This window comes from Cydia splendana, chromosome 3 (genome assembly GCF_910591565.1).
Source record: "Cydia splendana chromosome 3, ilCydSple1.2, whole genome shotgun sequence".
Lineage (NCBI taxonomy): Eukaryota > Metazoa > Arthropoda > Insecta > Lepidoptera > Tortricidae > Cydia > Cydia splendana.
Genome location: NC_085962.1, coordinates 2,446,465 through 2,471,615, shown reverse-complemented (window position 1 = coordinate 2,471,615; position 25,151 = coordinate 2,446,465). Strand labels below are relative to the sequence as shown.

The 25,151-nt window shown below is 35.5% G+C and overlaps 1 protein-coding gene and 1 long non-coding RNA gene across 3 annotated transcripts in view; one reads left to right on the top strand and one right to left on the bottom strand.

Annotated features, from left to right (window-relative positions):
* Positions 1-25,151, bottom strand: part of LOC134806460 (uncharacterized) — a 157,205-nt gene that overhangs the window by 107,523 nt on the left and 24,531 nt on the right. For both annotated transcript variants that reach the window (XR_010146524.1, XR_010146525.1), the window contains exon 2: positions 6,623-6,728. This is a non-coding gene — a long non-coding RNA (uncharacterized LOC134806460). The remainder of the gene's footprint in view (positions 1-6,622; positions 6,729-25,151) is intronic.
* The window catches only part of LOC134806449 (eukaryotic translation initiation factor 5B), a 74,215-nt gene that overhangs the window by 39,275 nt on the left and 9,789 nt on the right, over positions 1-25,151 (top strand). The window lies entirely within an intron of this gene.

Sequence of the window (25,151 nt, the reverse complement as noted above, 5' to 3'; positions counted from 1 at the left end):
TATTACTAATTTCTGTAGTATGTATGACCACTAAACTTTGATAGATATCACTAAACTGCTTTAGTGGAATTAAGTAATACACTTATGTAATAGTTACTAAATTTCTTTATTATGTATGGCGTACTGAACTTTCGTAGATATCACTAAACTTCTTTAGTGGAATCAAGTAATATACTATTGTAATAATTACTAAGTTTCTTTCGTATGTATGACGCACTGAAGTTTCGTAGATATCACTAAACTTCTTTAGTGGAATCAAGTAATATACTTTTGTAATAATTACTAAGTTTCTTTCGTATGTATGACGCACTGAAGTTTCGTAGATATCACTAAACTTCTTTAGTGGAATCAAGTAATATACTATTGTAATAATTACTAAGTTTCTTTCGTATGTATGACGCACTGAAGTTTCGTAGATATCACTAAACTTCTTTAGGGGTCATCCATTAATTACGTCACACGAATTTCTAGGTTTTTTGACCCCCCCCCCCCTTGTCACATTTGGTCACATTTGGCAAACCCCTCCCCCCTAGTGTGACGTCACATTTTTTCTACGAAATCGCCAAATCGAATTAAGTAAGTACCTAAGTATTATTAATATTTTATCAAAATATTTTTGACGATATAAATATTAGTAATTTTATAACCCAAAACTGCTTAGGAAAGAAAATTAAAAGAATAAAAACGATTATCGTTTTAAAAACTTGTTATTGAAATGTACAGCGAATAAAATAATTAAAAAAAAAATTCGGTCTGATGAAGTTAAAGTGACGTCACAAAGTTTGTGTCTCCCCCCTCCCCCATGTCACAATATGTCACATTTTCTTGACCCCCTCCCTCCCCCTAAACGTGTGACGTAATTAATGGATGACCCCTTAGTGGAATCAAGTAATATACTTTTGTAATAATTACTAAGTTTCTTTCGTATGTATGACGCACTGAAGTTTCGTAGATATCACTAAACTTCTTTAGTGGAATCAAGTAATATACTTTTGTAATAATTACTAAGTTTCTTTCGTATGTATGACGCACTGAAGTTTCGTAGATATCACTAAATTAAGGAATGTATAGTTTACGAAACTTACTTAGGTTAATTCTACTAAACAACTCTAGTAAAATATACTACTTACCTTTGTATATTTTACCTGGTTTATCTGAGTAAATTCTACTAAAGCGCTTTCGCATAGTTTACTGCAACTGATTTTGTACGATTTACTAAACTAACTTTGTAATTTTTACTATTTTACTTAGGTGCAATTTACAAAATATCTCTAATAAATTCTACTAAACGGCTTTTGTGGATTTTAATAGTTTACTTGCGTACAAATTACGAAACATGATTTTGTTACATCAAACTACTATATTTCGTATATTATGCCAATATTAAATTAGTAAGAAATACTAAATTATATTAGTACAATATACAAATTAGAATGCATTACAGATCCAATAACCGTTACATGACTCCATGCCATAATATATAAATTATAATATATAGTGGTTTTATGGCATGGGGTCATGTAATGGGACGGTTATTGGATCTGTAATGCATTTTAATTTGTATATAATACTAATATAATTTAATATTTCTTACTAAATTAATATTGGCATAAAATAATTATGATCACAATCGTTTTAAAACCAATAATTATGAAGCAATTGCATAAATAGAAACAAAACTTATCATTAAAATGTAAACACTTAAAATGGTATCAAAGCGAATAAAAAAGCTACTTAATCCAATTCACCACAATGTACAATATACCAAAAAAATAACAAAAGCCACTTAGTTAGATTTATAAAAGTATACAGAGTAAATTGGCACACAATAACAATATTACATGTATAACTAGAATCTATGTATCTAGGTCCTAGATGTATAGCAAAAAGTAATTTACTTTGTAACTCGTGTAACTGTGCATAACTTGGCTTTGAAACATCGTGTAACCTTAAAATAGGCATTCGGCCTTCGGCTCGTTTCATAAAATTATGCACAGTTGCATATACCTACACAACGACATATGACAAGGTCTATCACATCTGAAATAACAGGGTGAAGGAGAAAATAAACAACAAAATATTGAGAATTTAAAAAAAATATGTATTTTACTCTCGTGGCATTACAAAAAATTGGGTTTGATATTTAAACGTATTACATGTATGTATATACGCATAATCATGATAATAATAATTTGGCTTAAATTATTAATCTCTTCTAATTAAGACGAAACACTACAAACATATGTACAATGTACGTAACATAACACTCAAGAACAAAAAATTGGGCTATTCATATCAATAATGGGTTTGTATACAGGGAGACTACAGCGCGTGAGCCTAGTACTGGTACTAGAGTGTATGCTCGACTGAACCAGGTTCCCCATACAAACGTAGTTTGGTCCTCATTTGAAAACGGCAACTTTGTAAACACAATGGGATCTGCCACATCTAGGTCGTAAATTAGCTTCTGTTGCTTGAAATTATAATTAAAAAAAATAGAGCAATTTTTTGAGTTTAAGGTCTTTTATGAAAAACTTTATGCTCGTTCTATTTTTTCTCTTATAATTTCTAGCTAGAAGTATATTCCGACCTAGACCGTTTAAAAAGAGAACCAAACTATGTTTGTATGGGGAACCGGGTTCAGTTGAGCCTACTGCGGACTGGTACTGAGGATTTTTATATATTGATCTTGTTTTTTCCATAAATAACAAATTACACTAACGAAAATTCACATGCTGTAGTCTACTCGTAAGCGAACCTAGAACCTATCGTCTAGTACAAGTAATAGATAAAAAAAATAGATTAAAATTATATGTTATATTAATGAGATGGTAGAATTATGGTAATATCTAAAAAGGTTGTGGGTGAATTTATATTACAAAAATCTAAGTATCGAACACATGAAGCAAATTTACATTGTTACTAGACTATTATCCCTATAGTCAAAACACAAAAATTCTTAAGTCCTTGAAAGATGCTCAATTAGTCAGTCAGATCTGATATAAAGCAATAGACGGAAGAAATTTTCTTGTCATTTTTGGTGTGCAAGTTATAAAAATATTTTTGGATAAATGACGTATGGTCATACTTAAACATTCTAGCGGGTATTGAACGTTGGTTACGTGAATTACTTTGAAACACACGTCGACAGCTTTTAGCAGTTGATCTACCTTGTAGAGAACTGACTCAACCGCTACGTAAAAATCCTTCAAGTCCTTGCTCGTTGGTCCGACGGCAATCACCAGCGGTTGGAAGGTGGTTCCTCTGGATAGATGCATTTTCTGGCATTGCTCCAGTTTATTTTTGATTTCACTCTGGTTCTGTAACAAACACAAATACTCGTATTATACGGGGTGTTTGGTGCACCGTTTGCTAAAATAGCGGATAGGTGTGGTCGACATTTGCTACCTTTTGCTTCTGGTCTGGTTCCATTTATCCAAAATGTCTACCCATGGTTCTTTGTTAAATTTCAACCATAACTTGTGTTCTTCTGCCTCTTCTGGTGAAATATCAGTACTGGATCCTGATTATAAACAAATATACACATTACCCACATGATCAACAAATGATACAATACACAACAAATAAGGTGATAGAAGAATGTAATTTTATTCATGTACAGTCGACGTCAAAGATTAGCTCCTCCTTAATCCTTTGTAATAAGGTGCAAAAGTGTAAACATATCTTTAACGTCGACTCGTATGCCCATGACATCGAACCTCTATGAATACACACGTCACGCCTACCTGGAATGGTATCTTCGTTATTATCGGAACTGGTGGGTAGTCGTGTTACTACTCCACTTTTCCTTAATACTCTTAGCTGATTACGGTAGCGAGTAGGTAGTTTCGCTTGTGCGGGAATATAAGTTTTTTCTCCAACTTTCCGACTGGGGATGTAATATGTCTCCTGTAATTTTAACAGTTTACGTTACGTCGATTGTTACAATGTCTAAATTAAATAAGTTTATATATATAATACAGTAAAATTATACATTTTGCGTTTGCGGCAAATCCGGTAGTTCTGATTTTTTGCAGGCTTGTTTATGATGTTGGCCCAATGAATAATCCAAGTTTGTGACCTCGAGCGCCGAACGCAACTTTGTCAAAAATCTAATTAACCGCATTTTTTTTAGGTTTGGGCGATTATAACCCTGTAGTACTAGTTTTTGATAGTAACTTCCTAGGGCGTTTTTAAAGTAGACTAAATTTGCTACAATAAGACACTAAAATTGTCTCTGTACATCTAATATTTTCCGAGATAAAGCCTTTCAAAAGTTTATAATTTTACGTCAGTTCTTAGCTATAATATAAGGGTTAGATTGGTAATTTATATGGAATTCATCACCGGCACGTTCTACAATTACCTGCCTAACCCTTATATTACACCTAAGAACTGATGTAAAATTATAAAATTTTGAAAGGCTTTATCTCGGAAAATATTAGATGTACAGAGACAAATCTAGTGTCTTATTGTAGCAAATTTAGTCTACTTTAAAAACGCCCTAGGAAGTTACTACCAAAAACTAGTACTTTAGGGTTATAATCGCCCAAATCTAAAAAAAATTGCGGTTTATTCGATTTTTGACAAAGTTGCGTTCGGCGCTCGAAGTCACAAACTTGGATTATTCATTGGGCCAACATCATAAACAAGTCTGCAAAAAATCAGAACTACCGGATTTGACGCAAAAGAGCCAGGTTACAAAATTCGACAAAGTTACTGGATTAATACTGGGCCAAGCAAATCTTGTCAGTAGCAAACGGCGGCAAATTTGAAAATCGCGGGTTAGCAACACTGTGTTCGAATAATTCGAAAATCGCGTGTCATCTGTGTTTTATCTGTGGAATGTGGATGTCCTACTTTAGTTTGCTTTACATTGCTATTGACAAGATTTGCTTGACGCACTATAAATCAGTTATGCTGACAAAGCTATGCAGAATTTAAAATGGAGTTACCTAAGTACATTGAAAAAAAAAATTGTATCAGTATTTTCACTGATAAGAGATTCACTTTTTAGAGATAAGACCGCCTGTTGTTACCTAGGTAGTTTTTGGTGCAACAAATAAAGCTTGCTCTGCAGGTATGTGGTGCTGTGTTCCTGGTGGTAAGTACGGTCGCCAGAGGTCCAGAGGATGCGTTGTGTTAAGAGTGAGGGACCTGTATTTGTCTCTAGCTCTCAACACAAAGAATCCTCAAATCAATAAAAGCAGGCAGAGCGCTCGTGATTCTTCTGGAGTCGCAAGAGCTACGGTTTCTGCTGACCATAAGGCAGGCCGAGTGCTTTTCTTTGCCACCGTCGTACTAAAAAAAATGATTACTACTATTACGACTACAACTACTACTACTACTACTACTTATTGAAAAAGCTATATGACGCGTTTTAAGAGACCACCGCCGTGCTCACTAGCGCCTATATATAGGATGTCCCTTATATTGTGATTATGAGAAATTAACAACGCATACCCCCTAAACATATTTTGTTTAGGTACCCCAAAACACTCTAGAAAAAAGTTTCAGGCCATTCCTGTAACTGTAACCCGTGCTGACTTTTACCCGATTTTCCCATACAAATAAATAAATAGGGACATTACTACACAAATTGACTAAGACCCATGGTAAGCTCAATAAGGCTTGTACAATATAAGCCTTATTGAGCTTGGATGGGTACTTAGACAACGATATACAGTGTGGAAAGATAAGTCGGGCCCTGGAGGGAACCGACCTTAAATCCTTAAGCTGGCTCATTTTACTTAAAGGAGACATTCCTTTATTTTTAAAAAGAAACAAAACTGCATTCAAAGATTTTCTAAAACTCGCTTGCCTCGCCCGGGACTCGAACCGACTAAAATATCCAAAAAATAAATACTCGCAATTGTATTCTACTAATCGATACAGTTACTGTTAATGATAACATTTCTCTAAGAAATATTAGGTCTTACACTCGCCTGTCATACAAAATATCCATAAAATCTAATATTTAGTACTCAAGATTTTTTTAGACAAGCCAAATTGAAGAAAACAAGAAAAATCTTTGAATGCAGTTTTGTTTCTTTATAAAAATAAAGGAATGTCTCCTTTAAGTAAAATGAGCCAGCTTAAGAATTTAAGGTAGTTTCCCTCCAGGGCCCGACTTATCTTTCCACACTGTATATAATATACAGGGTGTCCCTAGCCATTGGACAAAGCCAAAATGTACATATGCATTAGGGTATTTAGAACCAGTATACAAAGTATCATAACAATCGGTGTAGCTGTTACGAAAAAATTAACAAATTACGATTTTTTTACTTTGGAGCAACCTGTATGTGTTAGTAGCTCCTGAGGTAATAAATAGTATGAAACCTTCTTCGATCGTTTTGATTATCTTTTTTATTTATGACATTAATAAGATTCTGACTTTTGACAAATGTCATCATTGCCGCACATTTTCAAACAAGTTGTCAAAAGCACTGCCAATGATTAATACAGTATGTTTCTTTTTGTTGTCGATTATTGGAAATAACTTTTGTTTGATAATTTATATTTTTAACTTTTGTTCTAATTAAAAAAATATTACCATTAGAGCATTTCTGAGAAGTAACCCTACGTGGGATTTCAGGGTTTGTCCAATGGCTAAGGTCACCCTGTATAAATATTTATAAATACTTTAATACATAGAAAACACCCATGACTCAGGAACAAATATCTGTGCTCATCACACGAATAAATGCCCTTACCAGGATTTGAACCTGGGGCCATGCATCGGCTTCTTAGGCAGGGTCACTACCCCACTATTATAAAAAAAAATCTCGTTGCAAACCTAAAAACCAACTCTAACTGTTAGAGTTACACGAATGGCCTGATATTTTTGTTGAGTATTTTTGGGTAAAAAATATAATATATATGCTATGCTACTGAAAGTCTACTGTCTAACTGTCTAAATGTTGATATTTGACTTGACTTACCTACTTTGTACCATAAAATAAAATCAATGTCTATTATGTAAAATCATGCCATACGATTAAATAAATAAAAATACATTTTGGGGGTATGCGTTATTAATTTCTCAAAATCGCAATATAAGGGACACCCTAATACCAGTGTCAAAGAAAAATTGGCCTTTCACCTAAAGAATTTGCCCGAAATATAAACATTATTGCAAAGAGTTTCAAAGTCTACAGTATACCTATAGCATCAAATCCTCCATTGCCGGTTGATTGTGGTCGACCGGACGTGGTTAAGCGCCCTCTCCATTCCCAGAGTGTGTCACAAAATTTTACTTTTAGTTTGCTACGTACTACTAATAGTAATCTACTGTACTTCTACCAACAAAAAAAACTAAAAACCTTGCATTCCGAGGGAAACAGCATTACTATTTGATCGGACAATACATCAAAGTCTTGACTGGTCATTTTATTGTAACGTTTGATGTAATATTCTACTACGGTTCGAACTATACTTGGTCAAGCAGATCTTGTCAGTAGAAAAAGGCGGCAAATTTGAAAAATGTAGGCGTGAAGGGATATGGTCTCATAGAAAATTTGAATTTCGCGCCTTTTTCTACTGACAAGATTTGCTTGACCATCTATAGTTGGTTCCTTAATGCATTATCTAGGGGCTTGTTTGCAGATGCAGATGCAAGACACAGTTCACCACAATTAGTTGTTGTTAGGATTTGTTTCAAATCAATTTGTACCTAATATTGAAATAAAAAAAAAGATTAAAAAGGAAGAAGAGATAAACATATAGTAGACTTAAATTAAAAAGCATAAAAACTTACAGGAGATTTCTCTACGCAACGGTCGCTTACTCCAGAGGTACTTGAACTTGATGACAAGCTTGGCACCATCAAATCACCATTAATTGAATCTGTATCTTCAGATGCAGTGTCCTGCAAAAACAAATGGGCAAGTACGAGTTAGACCTAATAATATACTGCGCCAGGTACTACACTCTGAGGCATAAGAGTTCTTTTTGTACCTTTTTGGTACGGAACCCTAAGAATAGACGAGTGTACGTTTTCAGCTTCTCTATGACCATTCCCATCCTCAACACAAGTAGCTGGTCATCATGAGACCCTCATTTAAGTAGTGAGTGGTGTCAGGCGTGTCTCACTCCGCGATTTCGTCGCTTTGCTACAGGTAGCTAAAAGTACATCCGTTCGGCCCCAATTTTGGGGTTTGCCATAAGCCGCGCGTGGCGCTGTCGCTACCTAGCGGCCATATCTGTGCTGATCATAACAGACGCGTTATGTTAGAGAGTGATTCTTCTGTACTTAGTACTATTATTTATTCTGTGGTGAGAAAATGATACCAACGACATATGTAACTTCGTATAAGATGAATAAAGTCTAAGAAAAAAACGTGCCTCGGAAATCAAGAAAAAGTCCTTCTCGGATAGATGGCGCACACACCTTTAGCCTATGCTCGGCTAGATGGCGTGACGACACCGTTCCATATTTAACAATTTTAACACATAGATATCAGTGAATGAACATGGGTCAAAATGATATAAAAATAATAAAATCATTTCTCCATATACATAAATATAAATCTTTTTGATAATTTTATACATTTTCATTTTGAGTTTTAGTCGGGTGTTGATAGATGGCAGTAAATTTACTGTGACTACAAAATTTACTATGACAGGACCCCTCTATACTATCTATTCTCTTTGATGATACTAAAACGAATAGAAACCAAAATTTGAAATTCTTAGCTTCAATACTGACTAAAATCCTGTCACTAGTTTCAATGAACGCTGAATATCATGGAGATGACTGCTCTTACTTCCACTAAACATAGCTGACAACCGTCTCCGGTAGGTACATTCAATTTAAAAAATCAGACAAATCTGTTCACTCGCTTGGGTGCTATGATGCCACAGCGAGATACACAAAAATACATGACTGTTAAACTTATAAGATCAAAAATCCGAGTAAGGGTGAGCATCCACCAGAGATATGCGAACCTGTGTTTCCATCCATACAAAGTGACACAGTGTGCCAGGTGTCAGTGTCAGATATATGAAAACACAGCTTCTCACATGGTGCCTTATCTGTAACTATGCGGCCTGACATACATACAGTACAGTCGTTAGAAATACATGCACGGACAAAGTGCCCAAAAATATGTCAACACGCCTTAATAAAGTAGTTGCATAAGGTTGCTCAGAGGTTTTTGAACCTTTGGGATCGTACTTATACATATGAACCTGATAATACAAGTATATTTCATTGACTTGGAACCCCCAATGCGCGAGTCGGACTCGTCCTTAGCAGGTTTTTTTATAACACACAGGCCTCTTTATAGAATGCCTCTATGCAAATCATTTCAACACGGCAAAATAACACTCGAGTAGGTTTACTTTACTTACATGGATTATTTGATGTAGTTTCTCGAGCCCAGTCTTGAATAATATTCTCTCCTTTATATTTGGAATCAACTCTTTCAGCTCGGGATCCTGAATTTTTTCCATAAGTTTAAAACTTATGCCATTATCTGAAAGATAAAACAAGCGAAGCCATTTTAGTTAGGTACTTACTTAGATAAATAGTGTAGGACTTTCTTAAGTTGAGTTTCGTAGAATTAAATTTCCTGTTTTGTAAACCCCAAAAGACGCACAAAATGGCGGCCAAATAGACTAGCGGTTGGCGGTTGGTGTGACAAATCACTTTTTGCATGGCAAATTCTTGTGGACAAAACTCTTATGATTCCGCTATACAAAATTATAATACTATAGGAAAATAAGCTTTATGCAGTGAAGAAACATGATCGTCATGAAGTCATGACATCTCGGGCATGACAAGTTTAATCCAGAATTTGTACATTTGAGACTAAGTAAAATCAAGTAAAATTAAACTCAAAAAAGGACCCTGCATTATAAAAAAGAGAATTGAAATAGGTACCTACAATACATTGATCACTCTTAATAAATAATTAGGTAAATACGGTATAATGATGCAATATAATATATGCAAGACTTACCAGCAAAATTATTGATGGTGCTTTTCGATAAACCCCATTCTTCCAAATACTGGAGTCCTAAACTTAGGCTGTCTTCATCTTCTTCAGATGCCATTTTCACGCACAGTAAAACACTCCTCTTTTACTTTAAAAGATTATTACAGACAAAATACGGACAGTAATACGACAGAACTCGTACCAACGCGGATGCAAAATGGCCGTTGTCGACTTGTCGCTGACTGGCGTCTGCGCGTCTGCGCCAGCGCCGCCAATGTTGCCAGGGTAGCCCCAAATTGCACGACTTCACCCGAAAAAAATCACTTTAGGGTCAGACCAAATGAGCTTTGCAAAATCGTTTAAATATTCGTTGTGTTTTGTGATGAACGGGAAAAACATGGTGAAACCTTACAAAACCGGCGTGCAGGAGTTATTTTCCCGCATGAGGAATAATTTTACACTAGTAAAAAATCAGCACGCAGCGATTCAAGCTCAAAAACGACAATGTTTACAAAATTTGTAGTTGATGACGGGTAAGTGGAATGAAACATCTTAATACTTGCACCATATGTAGATAATATAATATTGGTTTAGTTAGATTAAGGTTTCACAGCAAATTGAACACACCTAATAGGTGTAGGCATACTTATCTTATGAACTTCCTCTAACATTTCGAGAAACTCATTGGTACGAGCTGTGTTTCGAGCTCGAACCCATAATCTCCATGCGTATGCTTACGGCATGGGTACCTACTAGTTAAAGCTTAAATTTATTTTGAATGTATGTTTATTGTTTTAATGGTTTATTTCGTTTTTCCGAAAATCGAAGTTCGCAAATTGCGGGCAATTTCTCTATCAATATAATTACGCCTTAATAGGATTAAAAGAGAAAGATGCCCGCAATTTGCCAACTTCGGCGTTTGCGGTAGGCCCTCTGTACCTATTTACCATTTTTGGTATTATACATAATTTATACATAAATTTATTAAATACATGTTCGCATCACTTTGACTTATATTAGAATAGGTAGGTTAAAGAACTCTTCCTAACTATAATATACTATAATATATAACATTTTTAATTTATTCTTAAAGCCCGCGGTGGTAGCTGCTTTTCTAATACTATCGAGCAAGCGATTGTACACATTTGGCGAGTCACATGTCACATGCCAAATGTCACATTCTCCCAATATTATTTATCAACATTAGTAGATGTAAGTATACATATTATTAGTGACATTTATTGTTGGAATTAAATTTATTTAACCATAATGCACAGCTTACATTTTTCATAGACGGTAAATAAATTTCACAAGTATCAAGACTATTTAATCCATTTTCTGTGGTTGTGGTTTGTCACCAGTTTGTCACATACTGATTTCTAAAAACTACTTTTCATCTAGCGCTACCGACTTTCTGTGGCCTGACTCTAGTAGTAGTTAATATTTTCACTTTACACTACTTTATCTGCAGTATTGCGGGATAATAATAAGCGGTGTAGATACCTAGCACTGGCAACACTGCTGGGCGGGGCGGGAATCGGGAATGAGCGTGAGTATTGTCCCGTGTGCGCACGCTTGTTAACATATCTCGCCATCTCACTCATTCACTCGCGGCCAACGCATTACTAAAGTCAAATTTGTATAATTTACAAAACATTTTGGGTTAATTTTAATAGTCTACTTTGGTAAGTAGGTACCTAATTGCGCAATACACATTATACAGTTACAATTTCCAGTAAATACCTACACATATATAGAATCCAAATATTCCAAATGCTCTTTTAATAGCTTCTTCGAGTTTGTCTATTAGGTATATATTAGGTATAAATAAATAAATACTTATTACGAAAGCGACTGCTATCTGACCTTCCAACTCACAGGGGAAACTAGGCCTTATCGGTATTAGGTCCGGTTTCCTTACGATGTTTTTCTTCACCGAAAAGCAATTTACACGGCCAGCTGGGTAGGTATGCTTATTCTATTTTAAGCTTTTTGTCTAGTCTAGACCATCATTCAAGCTTTCTAATATTAATAATAAAGACTCGGCCGTAATTCGGTAACAATTTATCTTCACCTTCATGCCAAAATTTCGTACAACTAATGGAAATTTAATAAGAGGGCCCGTTACAAATTTAAGCGCTTAATATTAGAGCTACCAAGGAAAGAGGGTAGGGCAGGATGCCCCGGTTGTGGCCACTGTGTCGGTTTTGGCCATTTTCAACTATATTACTTAACCCTTTTCTTGGCAAGGACAAAATATCTTCAATGCTGTTTTTTTCTTAGTTTTTTGTCACCTTTTAGGCTTACTCAGCAACTAAAAAATACGGAAAAAAATCCATAGCTTTTCAGTTTCTTAAAAACGTATGTATCATATTTGATACAATGCAATGTCCTCGATGAAGTAGTTATGTATTTTGTAGAAAACAAATGTGGTTTTCGATATAAATAATACTACATCTTAGTTAACAGAAATCATCGTTTATCACTACTACGAGTATAAGGCAATTTAAGGTACCAGGTGGCCATTAAATCTTCAAAATACACGAAAATCGTCTATTGCCTAATCACCAGGCATTAAAATTTTCACATCGTGAAACTCCAACAAACATAACAAAAAGTCCTTACGTGCAAATGTAAAGCTAAACTAATAAATATTTTGAAAGACAAAACGATTGTAGAAGGGCATATTTCGCCATAAACATTTTTTTCCGCGGAACGGTCTGCGGCGTAGCAGCGTAGGCCTGATAGGCATATAATGATAAAACAATACTTAAATAGCTTCAAAGATCGAAATAACTAATAAAAATATAAAGGTTAAATATTTTATTACTACACGTTTTCGCCAAACCTTTAAAATGTAAAAACAATCAAAAATAAAAATAATTAAAAGCTTTTATTTAGTTTCACCTGACCGTTGTCTGTCTGTCTGTCGGTCTGTAATCAAATCTTGCAAGTTAAATTTGATCCACTTTCCGGTTTCCGATTGAGCTGAAATTTTGCATGCATGTATAAATCGGATGACAATGCAATATTATGGTACCAACGAGCTGATCTGATGATGGAGACAGGAGGTGGCCATAGGAACTCTGTGATGAAACAACGCAACCTAATTGTGTTAGGGGTTTTTAGAATTGTCTCGATGAGTATTAGTTGTCTGTCGTAAAAAAAGTATAGTCAGCGATAAAAGCTTTTACCAAAAATGAAATTTTTGCCAAAAACTTATTTATGTAAATCTATTTTGACGACAACGTTGGACGTGAAATTTTTATGTGTTCTAAGTTTTAAAATTAACTTTTAAATCTTTACACAATGATAGATAATAAATGACATTAAACGCAAAATATGCGAAAATATATTGAAATGAAATCTAAGAAATAAGTGGTACACATACGGGACGTAACGACATGTATTGTTTCGGTGGCGCCATGTTGACGATTCCTAATTACATAATTGACACTGACATTAGTGTGCATTATTTTTTGTTTAAATATAGGAGGGTAGATTAACATATGGAATAACTTATTAAGTAGTAAAATGAAGTTGTTAGATTTTTTTACCTCACGTATCACGGGTGTTACGTTGCCAAGAAAAGGGTTAAGGTATAGACAAATTTACAAGTCTATGGTTTATCACTACATAGTATAAAACGAAGTCGCTTCCCTCTGTCTGTCTGTCCCTATGTATGCTTTAGAGCTGGGTCGTTTCGAGTTTTTCCGTGAAACGAAACGTAACCGTTTTTTTAATCACGTAACTGTAGGGTTACCATCAGTTTGTCACTGACATAAACGCCGTCGAGAACGTAATTTACTTTCTATACATCCCGTTTGCACAAATATGCGAGTGCGAGTGAGATGTATAGAAAGATTAGAAAGTAAATTACGTTCTCGACGGCGTTTATGTCAGTGACAAACTGATGGGTTTTCAAAAACAGTTTCTAAAATAACTGGATTCCCTGTGTGTGTCGAACGAAACGAAACGAAATCGCATTGAACTAACAAATAAAACGTACAACACGCAATTCACATTTCATAAAAACCTAATCTGCATCGTCTCACAAATGTCTAATATAACTTGACCCCTAACTTCAGTACTTTATAAAGATAAATCGATAGGTCACACATAAAATGGCCCTCAATTCGTGATGCTAGCGAGTGTTCGTTAAGCGTCGTGAATCATTTTTAACGTTATTCAACTGACGCTACTTCCTTTAATTTTACGCATTAAAAGATTCCTTAATTTAAACTCTAATGCTTATAAAATAAAGCACTTATTTGTCTAACGAACATTGAAGTTTTTGAATATGCCTGGTAAAAAGCGCGCGCTAGCGTTTACCTGAACAAAGCTCAATCCGTTTCGTTTCGTTTTTATCTCTATCTCGCTCTTTCGTTAGCCGATAACCTATATCTGTCCCTGCTCATTGGAAAACGAATAAAACAGTTTTAGAGCTGCGTTTTGCTTTGCGATAGTTGCGTCCGTTATGCGCGACTATGTTATCGTATGTCGCCCCCTCTTTGTCATCGTTTTTAGGGTTCCGTTCCCAAAGGGTAAAACGGGACCCTATTACTAAGACTCCGCTGTCCGTCCGTCCGTCCGTCTGTCACCAGGCTGTATCTCACGAACCGTGATAGCTAGACAGTTGAAATTTTCACAGATGATGTATTTCTGTTGCCGCTATAATAACAAATACTAAAAACAGAATAAAATAAAGATTTCAGTGGGGCTCCCATATAGACTGGTCTTATTTTTGTAAAATTCGACTTCGACTGGCTAATCAACTTGACCGTCCGACGATAGCATAGTATCCGAAAAAAAATCGGGCAAGTGCGAGTCGGACTCGCGCACGAAGGGTTCCGTACCATATAAAAAAAAAAAAACAAAAAAAAAGCAAAAAAAAACGGTCACCCATCCAAGTACTGACCACTCCCGACGTTGCTTAACTTTGGTCAAAAATCACGTTTGTTGTATGGGAGCCCCATTTAAATCTTTATTTTATTCTGTTTTTAGTATTTGTTGTTATAGCGGCAACAGAAATACATCATCTGTGAAAATTTCAACTGTCTAGCTATCACGGTTCGTGAGATACAGCCTGGTGACAGACGGACGGACGGACGGACAGCGGAGTCTTAGTAATAGGGTCCCGTTTTACCCTTTGGGAACGGAACCCTAAAAACGATGACAAAGAGGGGGCGACATACGATAACATATTCGCGCATAACGGACGCAACTATCGCAAAGCAAAACGCAGCTCTAAAACTGTTTTATTCGTTTTCCAATGAGCAGGGACAGATATAGGTTATCGGCTATCACGGTTTGTGAGATACAGCCTGGTGACAGACGAACAGACAGCGAAGTCTTAGTAATAGGGTCCCGTTTTACCCTTTGGGTACGGAACCCTAAAAATATGCTCTTAACCGTCCGCGGGAACCTTACTATCCTATATAATATATAAGGGGTGGAAGAAAGAATTGATTTCAGAGCCATCTAACGGAATATTTCGGCATTATTTCCTAATTCTCTTGATGGGACAACGTAGCCTAATAAAGTAGTTAGCTCTAAAAAAATGTAGATGGCAGTGTAGTCATAATTTTTGTAGAAAGTTGTGAATGCGCTGCGCGGGGCGTGCGTCGCTAAAAAAACCCGGACGGTTGACAGGAAAACAGTCTCGCGGGCCGGACGGTTGAGTGGTTACTTTTTGGCAACCGGGTTTTTGAAGTGAAAACTTCTTTAGCGGCGCTAAGCACTTTTTGAGGTGGGGAAAAAATGATAAACTCGGGACAGCGTAACGCGTAACGCGTAAGGCGTCTAGTCTCTTTCTACCGCACGGCGAAAATGTATGCCTGAGCCTGCTGTTTCATGTAGGCGGCGCAGGGCGCTTGCGTGACTTATGTCATGTGTGACGGACAATGTTATTCACCAAAGAACTTTAGTCATAACGTATCATAATCAGGTCAATTATTTAAAACTGGACTTTTATATTAAGCAATAAAGCTCAATTTTCTAATCTTGTACGGGCTGAAATACGAAAATCTCACAGTTACATTCAACTTTATATCACTCCAATATAATTCAATAATTCAATAAAGTCTCATCTTGATGAAATCGCTAATAAAAGGGAACTCTAGTACTGGTGAATAAAACTCAAAATATCATGACCAAATATATTTAGATGCGAGGTCTGCAAGGTAACTTTACAATTTCTATTCGAATTTTAAACAATTAACGCTACAAATTTAAGTTCACTGGCCAGCAATTTCGGAACTAAAGTTTTTCAATAGAAAGGAGGATGGGTCAATTATACATAGGTAGTGCTGCAAACATTTTGGACTAGTTATTGAGTTTTCACTTCTGTCGGCACTCCCGGAGTGCAACCCGTTGTTTTTTTTAACCTAATTAGACCCCGCTGAATCCGAATTTGCCAGTTGTTTGATCGAATTCTTGACCGGAAGTGAGATATTTGACTTTAAAGGTCCCTGTTTTTAGTTTTTCGTAAACGGTGGCTCATAGCCAAAAATGTTCTATTAGATAAGTAATCTGCATAAAATTGCCTACAAGAAAGATTCCGTTAAATTTTTCGCTAGGAACAATATTTAAAGAGATATTAACGCGGGAAAGTTAATTATAAATCTGGTTATTTACTAAAGTAATAGTTTAGTAAGTTTTACTTATACAGTTTGGTAAGTTTACCAAACTGGTGTGCTAAAATTGTCAAGGGGATTTAGTATTATTTACTAAAGTAATAGTTTTGTAAGTTTTACTTATACAGTTTGGTAAGTTTACCAAACTGGTTTGCTAAAATTGTCAAGGGGATTTAGTATTATTTACTAAAGTAATAGTTTTGTAAGTTTTACTTATACAGTTTGGTAAGTTTACCAAACTGGTTTGCTAAAATTGCCAAGGGGATTTAGTATTATTTACTAAAGTAATAGTTTTGTAAGTTTTACTTATACAGTTTGGTAAGTTTACCTAACTGATTTGCTAAAATTCTCAAGGAGATTTAGTATTATTTACTAAAGTAATAGTTTTGTAAGGTTAACTTATACAGTTTGGTAAGTTTACCAAACTGTTTTGCTAAAATTCTCAAAGAGATTTGGTATTTTTTACTAAAGTAATAGTTTTGTAAGTTTTACTTATACAGTTTGGTAAGTTTACCAAACTGGTTTGCTAAAATTCTCAAGGAGATTTAGTATTATTTACTAAAGTAATAGTTTTGTAAGGTTTACTTATACAGTTTGGTAAGTTTACCAAACTGTTTTCCTAAAATTCTCAAAGAGATTTGGTATTTTTTACTAAAGTAATAGTTTTGTAATTTTCACTTATACAGTTTGGTAAGTTTACCAAACTGGTTTGCTAAAATTCTCAAGGAGATTTGGTATTTTTTACTAAAGTAATAGTTTTGTAAGTTTCACTTATACAGTTTGGTAAGTTTACCAAACTGGTTTGCTAAAATTCTCAAGGAGATTTGGTATTTTTTACTAAAATAATAGTTTTGTAAGTTTTACTTATACAGTTTGGTAAGTTTACCAAACTGGTTAGCTAAAATTCTCAAAGAGATTTAGTATTATTTACTAAAGTAATAGTTTGTAAGTTTTACTTATACAGTTTGGTAAGTTTAACATTTGTGTTTGCTAATATCTACAAAGAAATTTAGTATTATTTACTAAACTTACAGTTTTGTAAATATTACGTAATTAGTTCGGTAAGTATTACGTATTTTGTGTGCAAAATGTACAAACAGATTTTGTATTATTTACTAAACTAGAAGTTTTGTAGAGTGTACTCCTATAGTTTGGTAAGTTTTAGATATCGTGTAGCTGAAATTTACAAAAGTACTTGTTTAAGACGGCAACCCAAGTATGTTTCGTAACTTCAATCTTGCAGGTTTTGTGATATTAACTATAATTCTACTAAATTTTACAAAACTGAAATCAACCAATAAAAATTTCGTAAAATCAACCAAGGCATTTTTTCAGTGAAAGTGCTTCTGAGTCTTAGGAGGATTTTATAGTTATTTGTTTTACAAGGGGGCAAAGTTGTTGTTTAACCGCTCGTGGTAATATTGATACCCGAGCAAGCGAAAGATTCAAAAAAAATTGAATCTTGAGCGTTGCGAGGGTTTCAAAGCTCTTGAGGGTTAAACAAAATTTGCCCCCGAGTGAAACACAAAATTTTTCACCACACCAAACCGAAGCAAATATTAAATGTAAAATATCAAACAAAATCAAAGCAAATCAAATCCAAATGAATGTTATTGAATATTTATCATCCAAAATCATCATTTAAAAGTCAGTACCAGCAAACATAAGAAAACAACTCAAAATTTGCATTTGATTACTTTGCCTCACATGTGAACAAAATGCAACTTTGCTATTAGTTTTTGAAGTGCACAGTAAGCCTTTCCGAGCTGGTGTGATGTAAAATCTCTTTCACCCGTGCGGTATTTGAGCAAATTGTAGAAGTTTATTTTGCTAATAAACCCCGCGGCACGAACGCCTGATCCTACGAGACTTGTATCACTTAACATCTCTCGTTCGGTAGTTATGCTTTAAAATGGTTTGGAAACTGCTAATAAGAAGGGTGGTCTTAAACATTTAGTAAAAGATATTGCTAAAGTAATCTGATGATGCTGCAAGCGTAGGTTTACGTTTTAATCTCATAAGGCTCACGGGTAGGTGGAAACCTGGCCTAGTGGATAGTGACCCTGCCTATGAAGCCGATGGTCCCGGGTTTGAATCCAGGTAAGGGCATTTATTTGTGTGATGAACACCGATATGTCTTCCTGAGTCATAAGGTATTAGTCATAAGTATGTATTTACTATTTATCTATATTCGTATGTATATCGTCGCCTAGTACCCATAGTACGTTTGGTTTGGGGCTAGGCCGATCTGTGTAAGATTGTCCCCAAATATTTATTTTTCATCACACTTGCTCGAAAAATACCTTATTTCATGCAGGTGTACTGTTATGCATAACTCCCGCGGGATTATTTTTTTTAATAATACATCTAGATTACTTACATAATATGTGTTTAAGTTACAAAAAAATCGGTTCAGTAGTTTAGATACAAAAAAATGATAACCAATTAATTTTTTTAGTTTTCTCAAAAACCTGCAGCATACTAGGGTGATTTATTTGGTGATATAGCATCTTACGCCTGGGCTAATAAATTGGCAAAACGGCAATCAATTTGGCTTCTGGGGCCGATACCCCATACAAACACGGACCCTTTAGTTTTTTGCTACGCAAGTGTGATGAAATAGTTATTTGTACAACAAGAGATCAAAGTTTGATATTTCTTCGAGTGCTTATTTTGAGTCCCGTGCAAGCGAAAGATTCTATAATAGATTCACGAGCGTAGCGAGTGAATCTAATTTAGAATCTTGAGCGTAGTAAGGGATTCAAAAGCACACGAGATGTAAATAACTTTGATCTCGTATAGTACACAAAATTTTTCACCCTAAGCAGTGAGAACATACCTAGAGGGACAGAGATAATAGAACCCAAGTATATCGAACTTGTATTAGACCCCGCATGTTGAAATGACATTTGACTATAAAGATCACTTGAATGACATTTTGTCTCACTCAGTGAGCAAAATGCGATTTTGCTCACTCATTTTGTCTCACTCAGTGAGCAAAATGCGATTTTGCTCACTGAGTGAGACAAAATGACTTAGTGAGCAAAATCGCATTTTGCTCACTGTTTTTAAGAAGCAAAGTACCCTTGTTTGAGCTGCTGAGGTGAAAAATATTGTGTGTAACTCCGGGGGTAAGAATATTGTTACTCGAGTCTTTAATTCACTCCAGCCTACACCTGTCGTGAATATAATAGACTCTCGTACAATATTCCACTTAGGTACCCCCCACGTTGGAGAATGTACTATATTTATCTTGACTAAGGCCCACTTGCGCCATTCCACTAACCCGGGGTTAACCGGTTAAACCTGGAGTTACCATAGTTACCAGTACAATTTGACACTGGGTTGACGGTTAAACCACTTAACCCCGGGTTAGTGGGATGGTGCAAGTAGGGTTGCCAACCGTACTATATTATATAGTGTTGTACTATATTTTGGCTCACTGTACTATATACTTTTGGAAAAATATATAGTACGCTAAAATACTATATTTCCGATTAAACGTATATTACACTCATGTTTAGTATTTTATCTAAAAGTACTACTTATATTTTTTTTTTAATGTACTATATTTTTGATGCCTTATTCTGGAAAATACTATATTCCACCAAAAAAATGTTGACAACCCTAGGTGCAAGTAGCCCTAAGAGCCTGTAGTTGCCTCTTACCAACATTGCCAACGCGCAATAAGATGTTATACGGCCATTCACAGTCGCAGGGGCCGCCACCCTCGACCTAGTGACCTGGGCGCGCCGATCAATGGAGGGTGCGCCATTCACGGCTCGTGGCTCAATGAAACGGTTCAGTTTCGTTTCTAACCCCCCACGTTTATAGCATCAATTTATAAAGTGATATCTTTTATAATTTTATACTTTTAAACTCTCGCATCTTGCTTAAAAGCATTAAACAAGATTGCGAAGTTTAGAAAAGGTGTTCTTTTTCATTGATAACCTCATTTGAACCCTATACCTAGTAGAGCATACGTAGAGAACTAGAGAACGAAATGGAACTATAAAAATTTTCATTGAAATTTATTTTTTTACCATCTAAAAATCTTTTCATTTATTACAATATAATACATAGTTCAATGCTAATATGTGACATATTTTCGGTGTCCGAGGTACAACAAAGCAACTTTTTGGGCAAGTAAGCTTCGTAATAGCACTTCTCACTTAAGATTAGGCTGAAATGATCCTACTATCGAGTAGCTAATTAACTTAACTTTAACTTATAATATTGAGTTTCATTATCTATTAGCAAAACATGAAATAATCATCCTTGATGTAAAGTTTCAAATACTGACTTTTCATAACACAATTTATATTTTAATTTTTTACTTGAGTTACCGGCCGCTCTCAAGTTTCGTTGATAGCTTGTTTTATATACTTAATAACGTTTCAAATTATATAAATGAAATATTTCAATAATCGTGGCAATGTGGAAATATTGCCATCTGTGTCGAGGTAAAACTAGGTCCAAGGTCCAGTTTCCCTACTAAAATTAGTTGATTCTTTTGCCTCTTTACTTTAAACGAGTACCTAAGTACCTAACTAATAGAATGAACAAGCAAGTATTTATACCACGATATTTATGTCACGAAGATCGTTTTGACTACTTATTCTATTTCTGATTTTACATTTAAAAGATCTGTAGATTTATGTTAAGTCCGTCAAGTACGCAAAAAATGTCCAATTATCTTGGAAAACATTTCAAGGAAATAATTGTGACTTGTGAGGCTGCTATCATTAAATACGAGCCGATGCAAATTAGTTCGTCTAGTTCCACACAACAATTTTATTTGTCTAATAAATATTACACATGAACATAAAATAATGGGAACCATAATAGTAATGTTGAATCTAGTTTATTTTGATCGTATAATAAAATGGCATTTGAGTTTTATTACTGAAAAAATGTACTTTTCAAAAACGTTGTCCAAATCATATTGTCCTCTCCTACAGCACTGCTGCATGCATGGGCTCGAAACAAAATTGTCAGTACATTGGCAGAGCCCTATTGCTTTCCCTAGTAATAGCCCTTCTCACATATGTTATATTCCTACCCGTGAAATAAAAAATCGTTTTTTTTTTCTTTCAGTACAAACGGTATTTCTTTTATTTGGATTTAGTTATTGTAGAATATTACCATGTAAAATTAAACTACATAAGTATAAGCATTAAATACTAGTGATTTTTAAACTAAAACTTTATATTTGTACAAACGCGAGAACCTCAAAAAATGGTCTGAGTAGACGAAAACATATGCATCGGGGCTCGTTTACTGATAAAAATAATAATACGTCGTTATAATTAGGTATACCAATGGTCACTAAACTAAGGTACTTACAGTCGCCTATCAGTATCAGATTCCTAGTTATATCGGAGCGGCCATGGTGCAAATATCTCAATACATGGCGGTGGCAAATATCTTACCACGCCTCTATTGTCAAGGCGTTAGATTAGAGTGTGTGTTCAGATATTTGTGACCACATTGGCCGCTCCGATATATTTGATGGCGACTGTAGACAAAGTTCTATCGGATATTCAGTGACGTCACGCCGGCATTTGGGCCATGTCAGTTGTCACGGAGCACCGCGCAACCGCGCCGCGATAGTAAACTCTATTTCAAGTAGATATGATCTGTTTTTGCGTGAGAGCCGATATACGCAAGCAGGATGTGCTGGGTGCATTCACATTGCTTAGTGAGCGTAAGCGAGTCTATCGCTCAGAGGGCCTACCGCGGACCGCGAGGTTCACAAATTGCGGGCATCTTTCTCTTTTACTCCAATTAAGGCGTAATTAGAGTGACAGAGAAAGATGCTCGCAATTTGCTAACTTCGCGGTAGGGGTGTCGCAGGCAAACCCCGTTACCAATGTTGCAGTTTTTTGAAAACAAGGGTTGGCAAAAAAACGTACCCTAAATCGCCTTTAGTCCATATAGCTTGGTTGGTGTACCTATAGGTACCCCTAGTGTACTCGTGCGTAGTGTAGAGTAGCGTGACGTGACGTACGTGTTTGCGTTAAGTGTCATTTTGTATGGGATTTTGAGTTTCCAAAACGTCCCGTTTGGCGCGCTGTTAATCCCATACAAAAATAGACATAACATAAATATTCACGCTATCGAATAAAATTTACACTAGGGGTTTTGGTGCCTCGCGTAGCGTTGCGAACGCGGCCTGCGCACAGAGGGCCTACCGCGAACCACGGTCGGCGTGTTGCCTCCCTGTCACACTCACGTACGAATTTACAAGTGCGACAGAGAGGCAACACGTCGAACGTCGTTCGCGGTAGGCCCTCAGATGCGGTGACCCGGTCAGTCTCCATTCTAGCTCCATTGATATTTTGCAACGGATTCATTCATGAAATTCGCTCAATACGACGTTACGACATCGTTATTCGCTGTATACAATTGACGATGTTACCTTGAATTTTATTAAAAGTTGCTATTCGAAAATGGGCGTTTTCTAAAATAAATATGAAAACACGATTATTTCAAATCTGGACATTCTTGGGCTCATTCTACTCGGAATCGACAGCATTCGTTTAAAAAGATGCCCCAAATGTCAATTCCATTACGTCACGTTTTAGTGTGATACAATTTTTCGTTTGTATGTGCGTGACGTAGTGGAAAGTACAATTTTCATACAAATGTTTGAGAACTTTTGTAGCATCAGGATTGCGGGTGCATTACATTTGTTATAACTACTTTTCATATATTATAGTTTGATATATCTTTATTTTGAATAACGTAATAAATGGAATACTACCGTAATACATAATTAACGGTAAACATAATGTTATTATTGCTATAATGGTCATAAGGTATATTTACACTTCGTCTAATATACATTGTCATAATTATTACATACTCTAAAGCATATTATTTGTTATAACAAGTGACATCTCATAATTATTTGTGTGGCATAAATAGTTGCATGACATAAATGGGTTAGGTTAGTATACGTATCTTATGCAAGTTATACTATAATAATTTAAGTTATACTAAAAAATATAGTAAATATAACAGTTACTTTTTACAGGAGCGCAAAATAGTGATTTTGGGTAAAGGAGTAATTCTAAATTATAACAATTAGGGTAGACCGACGCGAATCGGATCACTGGGGAAATCGGATCAAAATAAGCATTTCTGTAAAATTTGAAAGATCACGGTTAGTTACAGCCAGTCAATCAGCGTCCCGCGTTCGCTCTGTTCCTAACGCATGTCGTCACAGTTACTGTCATTGTAAAAGACTCATGCGTCGGTCACGGTGACACTTCCCGATGAGTCGCTCGTATAGGTGTATTGTGATTTTACCGCCGATGTAAAAAATGTGCAAATACAGTCCGTGATAAAAGTAAACGCAAAAGGCTAAAGGTTTGTAATTGTTGTTACTTATTGTTAATGGCGCATAGTGTTTCCTGATTTGATTTAGTTTTTATTGTATTTAAAGTTATATTTCCGTTACACGAAAATAATTCAAACATATGATATGGGGTTATTCGGATCATCTGATTGGGGGCGATTCGGATCACATTAGAAAACAAGGTTCTTGGACGTTTTTTTGGCTTATTTTATGTTCGCATGTTTTAGATGGTGCGTACGTATAAAAAGAAGAGGTATCAGGGGAATGGTCGGGAGAAAATATGACTACAGCTGCTAATAAGGTTTTAACGAGACCGCTGTCCCTACGTAGAGTCTTTTGTTACCAACAACTAATTTTCTCATATGGGGTGAATCGGATATGTGTGATTTTTCATGTTTTGGTTTGCAAAAGTTTACAGTTTTTGTTTATTTTCATTTAAGTTATTCGATTTTGTTGGTAAATGGCCATTAGCATGTTTTGGATTTATTGTTAATATATATAGTGGCATATAGGAGTGATATTATGTTGCACTTTCTGTAGGTGGCGTGATAAAAAATTTAACTGGAAAGGAGGAAAAATAATAGTCAAATGCAACATTAAAGATACCAATGATAGTTGATCTCAATTATTGGACCTTTGCGATTCTTAATCATATGATTAACATTGTTAACCATTATTAATTAAGATTTTATGACAGAGTTTTTTTGATCCGTTTTACCCCTTAAAATGGGGCGAATCGGATTTTTTACGAGGTTTTGTATTTCATTTTTCATAAATCATATTTAAGTTTTATTTTGTGTCTGAACCTTGGATTCCGTTCATTAATAAACACTTTATCCAACTGAATATTAATAAAAACAGCCTCATCACCTTAAAATAGTAGATTGTACAACAAGGGCATAAAGTGACCCATTTTCACCCGAGGCAATTTTTTGCAAAATAGTAGACAAGGCTAAAAATGGACATTTATGCCCTTGTTGTACACTCTGCTTTTCACTTCGATTGCGAAGAAAATATACAAAAAATCAAATATTTTAGGTTATTTTAACGTATTTATTCAAGACTAAAGAAAATTGTTCTTGGGCCGGTCGGACGCGCGGGGCACGCCGATCGGGAGAGCGCCGGTCGGGGGCGCGCCGGCAGGGCTGGCAGTTTGTATGGCAGAATTTGGACTTTATTGCTAAGTCAATAAGGGTCGTAATAGATGATTTT